The sequence below is a fragment of the Grus americana genome, chromosome 10 (genome assembly GCF_028858705.1).
Source record: "Grus americana isolate bGruAme1 chromosome 10, bGruAme1.mat, whole genome shotgun sequence".
NCBI classification, from domain to species: Eukaryota; Metazoa; Chordata; class Aves; order Gruiformes; family Gruidae; genus Grus; species Grus americana.
Genome location: NC_072861.1, coordinates 15051082 through 15064179, shown reverse-complemented (window position 1 = coordinate 15064179; position 13098 = coordinate 15051082). Strand labels below are relative to the sequence as shown.

At 41.2% G+C, this 13098-nt stretch overlaps 1 protein-coding gene across 1 annotated transcript in view; it reads right to left on the bottom strand.

The window, feature by feature from the left end:
• The window catches only part of CTXND1 (cortexin domain containing 1), a 36009-nt gene extending 30358 nt beyond the window's left edge, over nt 1-5651 (bottom strand). The window contains exon 1 of the mRNA XM_054837537.1: nt 5512-5651. The gene's annotated coding sequence lies outside the window, so the exon portion shown is untranslated. The remainder of the gene's footprint in view (nt 1-5511) is intronic.
• Nucleotides 5652-13098: the final 7447 nt, after the last annotated feature.

The following is a 13098-nucleotide window of genomic DNA, read 5'->3' as shown; positions in this document are numbered from 1 at the left end:
CGAGTATTTCCTTTCTGGCTGCCTTTTGCTTGATGATACAGTGAACTCGGTAGCAGAATACAATCCAGAAAACAGTATTTTCTGGTGGTTTGCAGATGCAGACAGTAGAAAATCCTTCCATTCCTCTTCCTAGGAGGCATTTCCACTGGTTGTAAGACACAAAGACAGGGATGCAAAATTGTAACAAAAAAAAAAAGCAATGTTTTGTAAAATCATGCTTCTAAATATAGGGGTCATCTAACTTTTAAACTTGTATGATTTTTATATGTGGTGATGCTTTTGAGGCTCCAGTGAGGTGGCTATGCGAGGATCTCAAATTCTTTTTGCTAAAATGCTCTCTCGTGCTCATAGATGAAAGTCTTGAAGCATGAATCTTAAAGAATCCCCCAAAAATGGAATACAAAAATAATGTAGTGTTTATTTTTCCAGAGCTCACTCTTTTTGTTTTGGGTTATTTGAGTTTCATGACTTTGAGTAGTTATGATTTGTCATTATTTGGGCTTTAATAATGGGAGACACTTTCCCGACAAGCTCTTGCTGACAAAAATTGGCTCCTTCTGTGTTGAAGGCTTAAGGCTTCCTCTCCTCTTCAGCCTTGCTGTTTGTCATAGTCTCTGATGGGACTTCTGGCTCCCACCAGGCTTTTTAAAAATCAGAGTTGAGAGTGAGCAAGCGCTGCCCAGCCACTCCGTTGTATTGATATGCTGTGTTCTTTCCCCTGATTCCCCCCATAAAGAAAGCACAAGGATCACAAAACAACTTGGGTAGCCCCACTGACCAGATGCTCTTTTTTTTTTTTTTTTTTTTTTAGCAGAAGTAAAGGAATCAATATGCCAAGAGTTAGTGTTACAAACAGTTAATGCCTCCAAGTGAGGTAGAAAAATTGATGTATTACTGTATCTCCTCCTAGCTGAATTATGCTCAGGCTGAGGGCTGAATTTTAAACTAAGCTGGTGAAAATCCAGAACAATTCTGCAACATATGGTGTGATACAGTTATTTGGTAAGAAGTCGTAGATATATTGGTGATGCTGACAGAGGGAGCTTGAATTTGAATATGGAAACAAAAATTGGATGGGTGACATCAGCTGCTTTGGACCAGTTTACAATACAAACTAAATCTGTGATGCAGCAAATCTTCCAGTAATCATAAAATCAATCAGACAGGGCAGGGAGAGAAAGGGGAGGCTTTTCCACCAGATAATTTAGATTTGGTTGAGCATGTGGTTCTTTACAGCCATCAGCGCTGATTGAAAGTCTAAAGCAAAGCAGTAAGAGAAAACCTGTGATTGATGATAAAAAGAAATGAATCCTTTTTCTGTTTCTAGCAGGAGAAATGTGAGCATCTGTGTTTTCAGCAACCTTCTGTCTTGTTTCCTCATCTTTCCCTCTGAACAAAGTACTGACTGACACTGGGGATACGATGTTCTTCCTGTCTAGGAATCTCTCTGGCTGACTGCTATGAATTCAGTGTCTGTGGATAGGACCCCCAGAGGCTTAGTCTCGCCAGGGCTAGATGGAATAGATTTGAAACTTAAATGCTAAAATAACGCTGAGGAAAGGTACGTGTCTCTGCAGCCATTGTTCACAAACCCTTGTTCGGTTCACATGCTGCTTCCCTTGTATTTATGTTCAAAAGAGATGAAAAGATCATTAAAGGTTCCATGAACTAACTCATGAAGATTCAGAACCGAGCACACAGCATTTGGAGTTTCCTCCAGATGTTTCAGTGAAAATCAGATATCTGATTTGCAGTCTGTTATTGATTGTCAAGTTTGTTAGGATACATACTTTCACAGCCTTATTTTAAAGTTCAGCGTATTGAATTATCTTCCAAAAAGCCAGATGCCAGAATTCTTGCCTAAAGCTTTAGAGAACGTGTACACAAAGTGGAGGAATCGTGGACCTGTTCTTCTGTATCTTCTGAAGGTCAAACTGCTTGCAGGTGCACTTTGAAGGCACTTTGCAAAATGTAAAGCATGCTCTGATTCTGGATGGTTTTTGAGTGCATATCTATACCTTTCGAACAGTATTTGGAAGAGCCAAGTACATTATTTTTGCTCCTGTTTAAAACAAGAGCTCAGGCAGCAGTATTTAGGGAGTACTCAGTCCTTTAATCCTCCTTGAATACTACCGCACTGCTGCCTTATGCACAGTAGGTTCTGGGGGCTTGCGTGGATGTGGGAAGCGAAGATAGTCACTGTGGCAAAGAAAGTATTCTGAACTGTAGCTATTACAGAGTATTAAGCAACTGCCCTTGGTAAGAAGTGATAGTAGCAAATAATAGCATGTTCATTTTGTTGTTGAAAATGGATTGTCTAGGCATATATTTGAAAATTTTTTAAAATTCCAATTAAATTCAATCTTGATGCTCACAGCAGATAAGTATAATGAAGATTCTAAGAGATTTGCTTTCATACATATGAATAAATTATTCAGCATATCTAAGTAGTTGGCACTAGAAGTCTACCCTTGAATAACAGGAAAGGAAGAAAACGTCCTTTCTTTTGTAGTCAGAAACTATGGACTACGTATGTGGCACATTTTGGATGTCACCAAGCTGTAAGATATTTTTCTTATAAACATGACAGCTCTACTGAGCATGGTACAGAAATTCTCTGCTCTTGTACAAATACAGCTAAGCTCCTCTCTTTGACAGCGTGCCGAATGTCGTGTCTTCTAATGCAACGTTGTCGGCACCGTTGGATCCTGGTGCAACCGTGACAGACGCTTTCACTGTGCTTTGGAATTATGGAGCATGTTTGTCCACCCACTGTATATTCTTTTACGCAGTTTTGTACTAGCAGTTTTGTCTCTGGTACTTAAACGACAAGATTGTGCAGTCGTATTTCATATTGTAGGGAAACGTCAGTGCTTCTACAAGTGAAAAAGTGGTAGAGATCGAGTGATGTAACTTTAAGTAGTTTAGGTGACTACAAATGTTGAGCAACTGCTGTTAATTAATTAAATTGACTTACAACTCATCAGTGGCAACGTAGGATAAAATTAGTAAACTTCCGTTTGCAGGTATCTCTCTAAGATTGCAATGCAGTAAAGCGAACTTGACTTATGAGGCGAGGCTCCTGCCAGGATTACTTAAAAGACAGGATGAAGAAGTGAAAACATTTGTTTACTAATATGCTTATTCTAGACTGTTGAGAAATTAGATTTTTGTACCTAATGTCCTCCATTTTAAATTTGACATGAACAATAATATCTGGCAAATAATTCTAAGGTTCCAGTTCAGGAAACACATTTTGATTAGAGACTTAGAATTGCATGAGGGCATAAACCCAGCTATAACCTTCCCTTTCGTCTTGTGGTTCTCATTATGAATCCAGTATCTTTCCACCATCAACTCTTATTTGCATTTCTTTTCCTCCCCCCATTTTGTTCCTCAGAGAAAATAATTTGAAAACAGTAGCTTGTTAAATTACCATAATTAGTTTACCTGAAAATGTCTGATGATAATGTCATCAAAACTGCATGTTCTGAGTACGTTCTAGTTACAGGTAAAAATCCCTCATGACGGATAAATCAATGCTAGGTTTATAACACTTGTTCAGAGATATCTCATAATAAATTCTTGTATGTTCCAAATTCATTATTGGTTTTGCTGGATATCTAGATAGAGAAAACGGAGTCAGACTGACGTACACACTGATTGTGAATCCGTTACTGGAAAAATTGCCCTGATCTTAGGTTCGGGTCCTTAAATGAGAGGAACTATAACACCTACTGAGTGCTCATAAGCAGAAAGGGAGAAGTCAGGAGAGAAAGGGAAGGGGGGAGCACAGCAGATTCAGATGCGATTCACCCTCCTCGTAGATTTGTCCGTCTTCAAAGTTGTACAGCTAACGAAGAATAATTATTGCTTATTAATTGCTCATTATCTTAACGATTGCAACTCAATAGCACCATATGTCACAAAGCTTCTCTTAGGCAAAAAGGAAAAAATTCTCTTGACTGCAGTGTCAGAGGAAATAGCCCTTATCAGCCCCTGAGTATCAATCTGAAGGAGAAAAGTCTCTAAGACGGGCATGTTGCATGTGAGTGGAAAGGTGCGATAACTTCCAGGGTATTTCTCAGCGTCGTTACCTGTGCCTGGGACTAAACATTACACACATCTTTAGCAGCATCTCTGCAAAAACTCTTCCACCAAAACCCGAACTTCACTTGCCTGATTTCTGAGAATTATCCCTTCTGATAAAGTGACACTAAAAATTTTGCTCAAAACTAAAATGACAGATAAATCAAAGAGGAAATTTTTTCTTCATTATGCAAAGATTTCCTATATGTTTCCCAGTAGCTAACAATAACTAAACAAACACCAACTTTTAAACACACATTGAGTTGGAAAATTAAAGACCGCTTTCATTAGCGCTCCTTTACAAGAGATCGATGGTTGTTTAATATTGACATTCGACTGCACAGCAAGAAAAGAATCCCTAACTTTTGGCACTCGCGTATACTGCTCTCTAAAAAATTTAACACGCATTGCCTTAAGGAGTTAAACACGCCTTGAAGCCCAAAATGGCAGTTATTCTCAAGGCAGGTAGTTATTCTAAAGCCAGAGTCTCGTAAGTCACTGAGAAAGCTGTATCAAGAAACCAGAAGAATGCAGCTTAATGTTAGTCCCTAAATCAACCGAACCAAAACTGCATAGTGAAATTGGCTTTAAATGCTGCACAGAGTTTCTTCCAAAGGCCTGCAATTATTGCCCAAACTCTAATTTTGCAAACACTTTCAAATTGTGTAAAAACCCCTCTTCTTATAAAGCAAACTTTAAATCCTGCTTTCCCTCTCCTACCCAGTACAAATAGAAAGCTGTTACTGCAGAGTACAGAAACAGAACATTTGAATCTGAAGAAAACCACATTTATGCTATGATAAAGTACTGCTTATCAACATTTATCTACAAAAAAGCATCTGCAATTTCAGACCACATTGAAAAATTTACCTCAAACTAGAAATTAGCCATATCTGCTGGAGTCAAATAAAAGTATTATTCATCATCGAGGCACTCATTCACACAGTTCCAATCTACAATTTATCATTATCCAAAGGCATAGTCCCCGTAAACCCAGGATTAGAGTAATAGCACAGAAAATAGTTTGCACCCAAGCATGGGAAGCATGCCGTATAATTAAGAAAGAGCACACAAATGTACGCTGACATTAAGTTATTAAGCACCGTCTCTGTTTAAACACCGTCAAACATGACTATAGGAAAAAAAGCTCCAGAGCTAACAGCACTAGTTCAGCGCAGGACATACAGCAAGCGCTCCCCTGCAATACACACACAGCCACACAAGGCAAAACGTTAGTGTCACTGCATATCGGCTCGATGCCTTCACTGGATTTAGAAACAACAACAAACAACAACAAAAAATCATGCAGCTCCGACACCGCTCCCAGACTGGAGGTTGCCTCTCTCCCAGCAAAAGCTGCAAGGCTTCAGCTCCTGATTAACCCCGGGAACCGGTGCCTGCTGCAATATCCAAGTCACTTACTGCATTGCTTTTCAGCGGAGCACAAGTGGCTGCTCTTCCTGGGCACACATGGCGCTCTCAGCCGGAGGGGTTCTCTATTCAGCACAATTCAGCTCCGAAGTCTCTGCGTGTGGAGGGTGATCGCCTGTGCTCTGTACGGGGGTTTTCTGGCTGCGGTGACTGCTCACCCTATCCATTGCCTCTGGTGTATGCTAAGTAAGCAATCCCCTGGGTCTTCATAACGAAAGGATGAAGAGTCACAGCTTTCGAGAGCAGATAAGGTGTTCTGCCGAAAGTCTCCGTGCTTCCATGGCATTTTAAAGGCAAAGGGGCTGGGGATGCTTTCATCTTGCCTTATAGTTCTTTATAGTGCGAGTTGCTGTATTCTGTAATTTGTAGCTGAGTTTGCAGCCGAACGCTATTCTTTATGTTTCAGAGAGATCTTGAGTTTACATTACAAATTCAAGCCAATGCATTTTTAAATGTTGAGGAACAAACTCTTTCAATTGAACTTAATCTTCTATTTTTCAGAAGTGCAAGTGAAGGGGAGGGGTTTCCTAGCTCTGAAACGGACTGTACCAGCTCCCCTTACATAAAGGGTACAGTCAAAAAGTAGCATCCTAAAACTTCACGGATTAACATCCCAGATTTAACACGCTCCAAGCACTGTTCTAGTATTGAAGGAGGGACTGTCACCCTTGTCCGTTGTCTGTACAGTGGCTGTCACTGCATGGTGGGGGCACTGGTCCCATGGCATGCTGACGGGGTTGAAATAATGAGTAGTAATAATAAAGAGGCAGAAAGAGCAAGAATCACAGTAAATAATTTTTCATTAGGGATCCTGATTTTTTCAGCGTGGTGACTATTTGATTCTAGCCCTTTGGGAAGCCGTGGGGGAATTGCACCGGCTTTCCCTGCGACCAGCTCGAGTGAGCAGTACAGCTGAGCAGTTCTGTGAAGCCGGGCTGCCACCCACTCCAACGCTGACCTTCACAGGGACTCTCAGGAGAAAAGACCCATTCTGGTGCTGTGCTTGCCTGTTACCCAGGCCCCTGTGACCTGCTAGTGCTAATTGTGCCTAACCATGTGTGGGAAATTTGTGAAAACAAATACATTGCAGTCTTGGAGGTAAAAAGGTGATGCTTTCTCCACATAGGTGCCCCAATATATAACACAGCAATTGTTAATTAAGATTTCTTAAGACTAGGTGTTGTGTAAGGTGTCGATTCGCTCATCCCCCTAAGGCTCTGGGGCAGGGGAGATTTTCTCAGCCGCTGACGGGAGCATTAAGACCTCAGGAGAACAGCAGCAGCTTGGTGAGAGGAGGCTTTAACCCCCTTAGTAATGGCTTTGAGGATTCCCAGGGGCTGATTATCCTTTCCGGTAGCATGGGGAAATCCCAGCCACCAAAACAGCGTGGCTAATAAATTTTGCAGGAATATTAATTGGATCCTTCAGAAAAAGGGCAATCAAGGACAGGCATCTAGAAAGAGCGTGTCACATTTTTCCTTTGGGAGGTGTTTTATTAGCCGGACTTCAGCTTTTTCTGGAATTTCTGTTTCAATGCAGCTTTCTACGCTACCCCTCAGCATCCTTGGTACTGTACCTATTGTTTTCAGTGCTGTCATTTCTGCCTGTGCAAATGCCAAAGATACTCAGTCTTCCCGGCTGACAGATGTTGCTGGAAAGGTGCTGCTTTGCACTTTCACAAAAACAACATCTCAGAGGAGAGGGGAAACCAGCACGCAATCTATCGGTGCCAGCATCAGTGGGCTTCTGTGAAATGAGAAGACATTCCTGTAGTAGAAAAACTGACCTTTTTTTTCCCCCCTCTCTCTTGTGCTCACAGCTGTGTTTAGCACCTCAAGGCAACAAATTTGTTGAGTCACAGAAAGTAAGAACCAACGAAGGTGCCTTGAATTTTAAGCTTGTTGTATATCGTAATTATGCATCAGGTGTGCATGTCTTAACTCTTAAAAAGCAGGAAAGACACAGTCCCTGTCCCAAGGAGCAGCCAGTACAAAACGATGCGGACGTGTACCTGCCAGGGGATAGCCTTGTTCGAGAGCAGCAGGAAAACCGGGCTGGCTTTGGGAGCTGCAGCACGGGTACCAGAAACAATTAACTCGTGCTGAAGGATCTCAGCTTTTGTAGGACCCTATAGAAAGGCACTCAAATTCTCCTCTTTATTCCTCTGTCACCTTTTTGGAGCATATTGATCCTTCCACTAAGTCCATTTACTTTCCTTGGTTGGGGGATAAGCTATAATGGATTTCTTTGAAGTTTGAGTTGGACAAAAATAATTGAGTCAGCACGGTAATTAGGTGTGGACCTTTTTAACATTCCAGTAGATACCAGCCCTGGCCATGGGCAGATAAGTAGTTATTCTAACAAGCATAATAATCTCATGTTCTGGAGCTGTGGTGAGGGCAGAGGGAAGGATTATAGATTTCAATAGATCATTTTCTTCTTCTAGTTTTCTGGGCTCCTTGCCTCAGCTCGATAACACAGCAAACTGCTATGCTAACACATCACTTTACTTTCTGCTAGTAACAGTATTTTAAACCCTGAAAACAAAAAGAACCGAGCAACTGATTTATTGGGGAGAGGCGGAATGGACGACAGCATTGACTCAAAGTCTTTAGGACATGTTTTAAATTTAAAAGCACCGTTGCGCTCCCACTCAAAAAAACCCCTCCCCCAAAACACACCCCAAAACTGTCTATGCAGTCATTTCCATGAAAAATAAATATGTTGTAAAATAACTACCACATTTAAGGAACACACCAATAAATACCCTGGAAGTGTGGGGTTGTCAGTTTGCTGTTGAGTAGGGAGATACCAGCGACTAAGAAGCAGTGGTGCACAAGATGATTTAATTGAAGAGCTTTTCCAAGCCAGCTGGAGAGTATATTATATTTGCAAACTGCAATAAAAGAGAATTGAATTTTAACCTTCCTGCTAGAGAAATATAAAGGGCTTATAACTGACTCTGGATGTATAATATTGAAGAGACGCGTATAGTGCGGAGTGCTTGTCCCTGAGAAAAATAAACTAGTTCACTTATGAATTTATGTTTATTGTAAATTTATTTATTTTTTTGTCATAAATATATAAAGATTTATATAGTAGCAATATAGTTGTGTCAAGAACAGACGCCATAAGCTTAAAAGAATTTGGGAGCAGCCTGGATATACCTTCATTGGATTCCTCAGCGTTACGATACAGGACAGGTTTATTGTGGCTGCATTGAACAGCCCTAGCAATAGCCTGGGATAACTTGGGCTGGGTATTGTAGAGCAAGGTGAAGAGCACGGCCCGCGCAGTGGGTAGCTGAGCTGGAGGCCAATGTCTGCAGGAAAATCACCCTGTCATTCCTATTTCAGGTGGGGAATAGAAAAATGGGGAGGAAGAGACAGAGCAAAGCCTGCTCAAGTCACTCTGAGCCTTCAGAGAACTCAGGGAGCACAAGGCCAGGTTACAAAAAGCCAATGAGGAAGTTCTGTGCCTCCTTCCAAAGCCTTAGGCAAAAGATCATCCTTTTTCCTTAGGTATTTAAATAAAGTAATTCAAATTTTAAATATTCTCTTGCCTCATCATCTTTCATCTGGCTTTGTGGTCAGCTGCTCACTGCGACCCATAGAGAGCAAGCACTGGAAAAAGGACTTCTTTACTATCTTATGATAATTCTTTATTATCTTATGATAATGGAGGAAAATCTGCCTGATATTGTGTCCTAGAAGAAAAGTGGTTATTTGCACATTAAGAGTTAAGACACCGATACTTTGTTTGATGTGTGAGATCAGATTTGTGTACGCACTGAACGGAACAGTTAAACTGTGTTTAATGTGTGGGATGGGCACCCGGTCATAACTATAATGCTGAGAATCTGTATGTTGTTATTCCAGAAAAATTTAACCTGAGCTGAATGGCAAACACCTCAATTTTCAACATAAGCATTTAACCACAAACTGAACAGGACCGCACTTTTTAGGAATCTGCTTTAAATACACATCTTCACTTATTTTGGGTGAGTTTTCCTGAATGTGCCTATATAGGCAGACCTGTAAGAGTGACTGCAGAGGAGTGCGTTCCTCTACAAGGACATTCCCAAATCTTTCTTAAACTGATTTCATCCTACTGCGTTTGAGATACTACAGCCTGTGGAGACGAGGAGCAAAAGGAACTGAGTATTTAGTCAGCAAAGCATCTCATTTGAATTAGAGACACGCTGTCTAATTTCATGGGGCAATTAACTTTGGGGATCAATATCTTAATTGGCTTATATTTTTCTCTTAAATTAGCAGATTGCACACTCTTCTATACTCTGTTTCAGCTTTTCTTCTTTTGTTACTCTCAATGCTGTTACTCTTACTGACTTGCTACAAACAAAATGTATTATTTAATCCACCACTTTTCATCCATCACGTTTTCCATGTAAAGCCATGAGTTAAACTTTAATTTTCTTACCCTTCCTTATATGATCATTCTCTCTCAGGTCAAGAATGAGGGGAAATGCTGTTGTCACATGGGAAAATCCAAGTATGTCCCCAGTAAAACTGAAAGTGGGACCATGGAACTTGAACTTGGCCTAACAGAATATTCAGGATCATTTTACCGAAATCATAGTCCCTGTGCCCAAAAATGCGTTTGGCTCTTCACAGGTGATGAAAAGGCAAGCCCAGCCCTAAAAATCCTTCAATTTGGCAAAGACATGTGCTCTGAGGACATGCTAAGGAGCTGTGGGAAGCTATGGGTTTGTATTTCAGCATGAGGGAAAGAGGAGCAGAGCGTTACTGAGGAGAGCAGATGATGTGAACTGAAAGGTATGCAAACCGCCCCGATCGCCCATGAGGTCAGAGAATGTCTTTTCTCCAAACACATTTTTGCCTTTGGATCTTGCTGCTGTATTTTGGGGGGAACTGATTAATACTAAAATCTGAAGGCTTGCGTGTTCGTTTCGGAGGTGGTTTTGACTTGACCAGAGATAACGATAGGCTGAAGGATAGTTTAAGTGGTGCGGATTTGATTTTGCCAACATGGGGATGAGAACTTGAGGTGGTTGTGGCAAGAGCCGGGAGCTACTGAGAGTCCCGAACAGCAACTGAGGAGAGTGCTCTGACATTTCGGAAGGGAGCGGTTTAGCTGTATCTTGGATATGCCGAATTAAAAAGGAAGGTGAGACCTGGACGCAGTGAAGAAACCACAGCTCCAGCTATCACATGCCGTGCCAGGACAGAGGCTGCAAATTCACAACTCTGATACAGGTCATGGGATGAAGCTAGGACAAGCGACCAGTCTCTTTCTGCTCTTCTGTGACAGTTATTTATTGCACGGCAGTGAGAGATAAAGACGTTCCTTTCCCGTTTGAACAGAGTTAATTTTACCTATCAAAGTTCCTTTGGTATTGAAACTTCAGAGGTATAAAACAAATTATTTTTATGTAGCCAGTTCCCAACAGCCTCCAAGAGAACAAAAATTGAACGAGCTCTTCTGAGTAATATTTTCTTCTCTTTCTCCTGTGTCTTTGGGAAAATGTATGATCTGATGAGCTCCTTATCTGTGCATCTTTATTCTTATTCTCTTCAGAGCTGAAGCCAAACACTCAAAAGGCTGGGTCAAAAGTAGTGCAATAGCAGAGGAAGCAATCTGGCTGCAAATGAAGGATTTAGTAAAATGGGTCTTTTATGCAGCCAGCTTCTACGAAGAGAAAGGCAAGTGCAGTGCCTGTGCTGTCCCATTAATAGTCTTCTGGACTAGAGGAGCTGGGATAAGAGAGAAATTCAGGTCTGAGGGTACATAACTCTCTCTGAGGCTGCCTGATATGGGTAATGGTGGTCTTGTGCAAGCAACGCTTTAAAGAATCTACCGCCAAATGTTTAAAAGTAACACCTGTGAGTTATCTTAGTAGCCCAGTGTTTCTCCAGGCGAGAACTGGCCTGCCTTCCCATCCTTACAGTTTTTGTATGATGGGGCTGGGAGCGCTGAGCAGAGAGCTAACGAGCCCTCATGCAAGCAGGTAGGTCTTGTTGCTTTGCAGAAACGGATGTGCTCTGTCTCTCGGCGGAACCGAGTCAACGTGACGGTGGTTCCTACTCTGGGAGGTTGGTGACCTGGGACTTACTTGGAGTAACAGCGATGGGGAAGATTCTGCTGTTCATTTCAGATGGCCTCTGAGGGCAGACCCAGACTATGAGAATTTGTTTCAACATACGAATTTTAGCTTCTTAGCTAATGTCTGGATACATCAAGTGGTTGGGTGTGAATCTGCTTTTAATGCTTTGTATTAAGCAACAACCGAAAACTTGTGAATTAAGGTGTCCAGGAAACAAAACCAAATCAAGAAATAATTATAGTAAGTTAGACCTTCTTACGAGAGGGAAACAATCTCAAACCCAAAATAGGTTATTACAGGATGGATCATAAGACCTGTGGGTAATAGGGTCATACATTACGCCAGGCTCCCTTCAAATATTTACCACCATGTATGGCATGTATCCCTTGGAACAGTATGCAGGTAAAAAATGCATCATATGTGGAATGTGTAAGTCATAGATGAGGAATAACAGCTATGAACGATCTCATTCATCTGTGCATAATTTTCAGATTATGTTGTTGTTACTCAGTATCACAAGACACTTATGACTGGGAGAACCAAAACGAAAATATGGACTTGGAATAAAAAATGGTTCATCATGCCAAATGGAAAGGGTTTTTTTTCTAGAGAGCAAATCATGCCTTCCTGCCATGGATGCTTTGAGGTCTCTGTGCAAGAAGCAGGCATCTTGCTGTAGTTCAGGGAACTGTAGGAAAAATATCTTAAAAGAACATAAACCTTCCAGTGTGTCCCATTGCCAAAGTGAATATATATAGGCATGTTGGGTTGAAAAATAGTCTGAAAGCATTTCCAAAAAAACCCTAAAAGTCAGATTGTTGTTCTCTCTAGCTTAGCATGAAGCAAGGGAGGAAAAAAATAAATATTTGCTAGGACGTGGGTTAAGAAAAGATTGGAATTGTCTGAGAGAAATTATGATTGTTTTGTACAAAGACAACCTTGTATTGCTTAAACAGTGGTGAAAATATGAAATTAGTCATATAAATTGTTGTCTATTGGAAAATGTTCTTCTTCTGTCTCCATTCAAACATACCTTCAAAAAAGATTTGTGTTTAGTGGGAAAATGTCATGGCTTTTACACACCTTGTCTTTAGCACAAGGGAGAAGAAAGTCCCACCTGCACCCAGTTCCCTCCTGAGGTTATGATTTGTGCTGAGAAGCAAACCACTGCATAAATGGTAACCAGCCCTCAAGTCCCCAGATTTCCTTTGCTAATGTAAAAAGCGTGCCTAGGATCTGAATGGAGAAATCATAACCCCCAAACTCACTGCTCGTTTTGCAATCCACTTCAGTGGAGCTGATGCTCCTCTGGAAGTGCAATTAAGCTTGGAACTGGCCTTCAGTTAGTGAGCTGGTAGGTGATGGGCTTTGGGTAGGACACGTCTCTGTTTTGCTGTCACAGTCCTTTTCCTTCTGCAGAGCAGTTTTTGGCCATATGAAACACAGCACTTACATGCTCCCAATTTTTTTCACTAGACAAAATAATTTTCCAG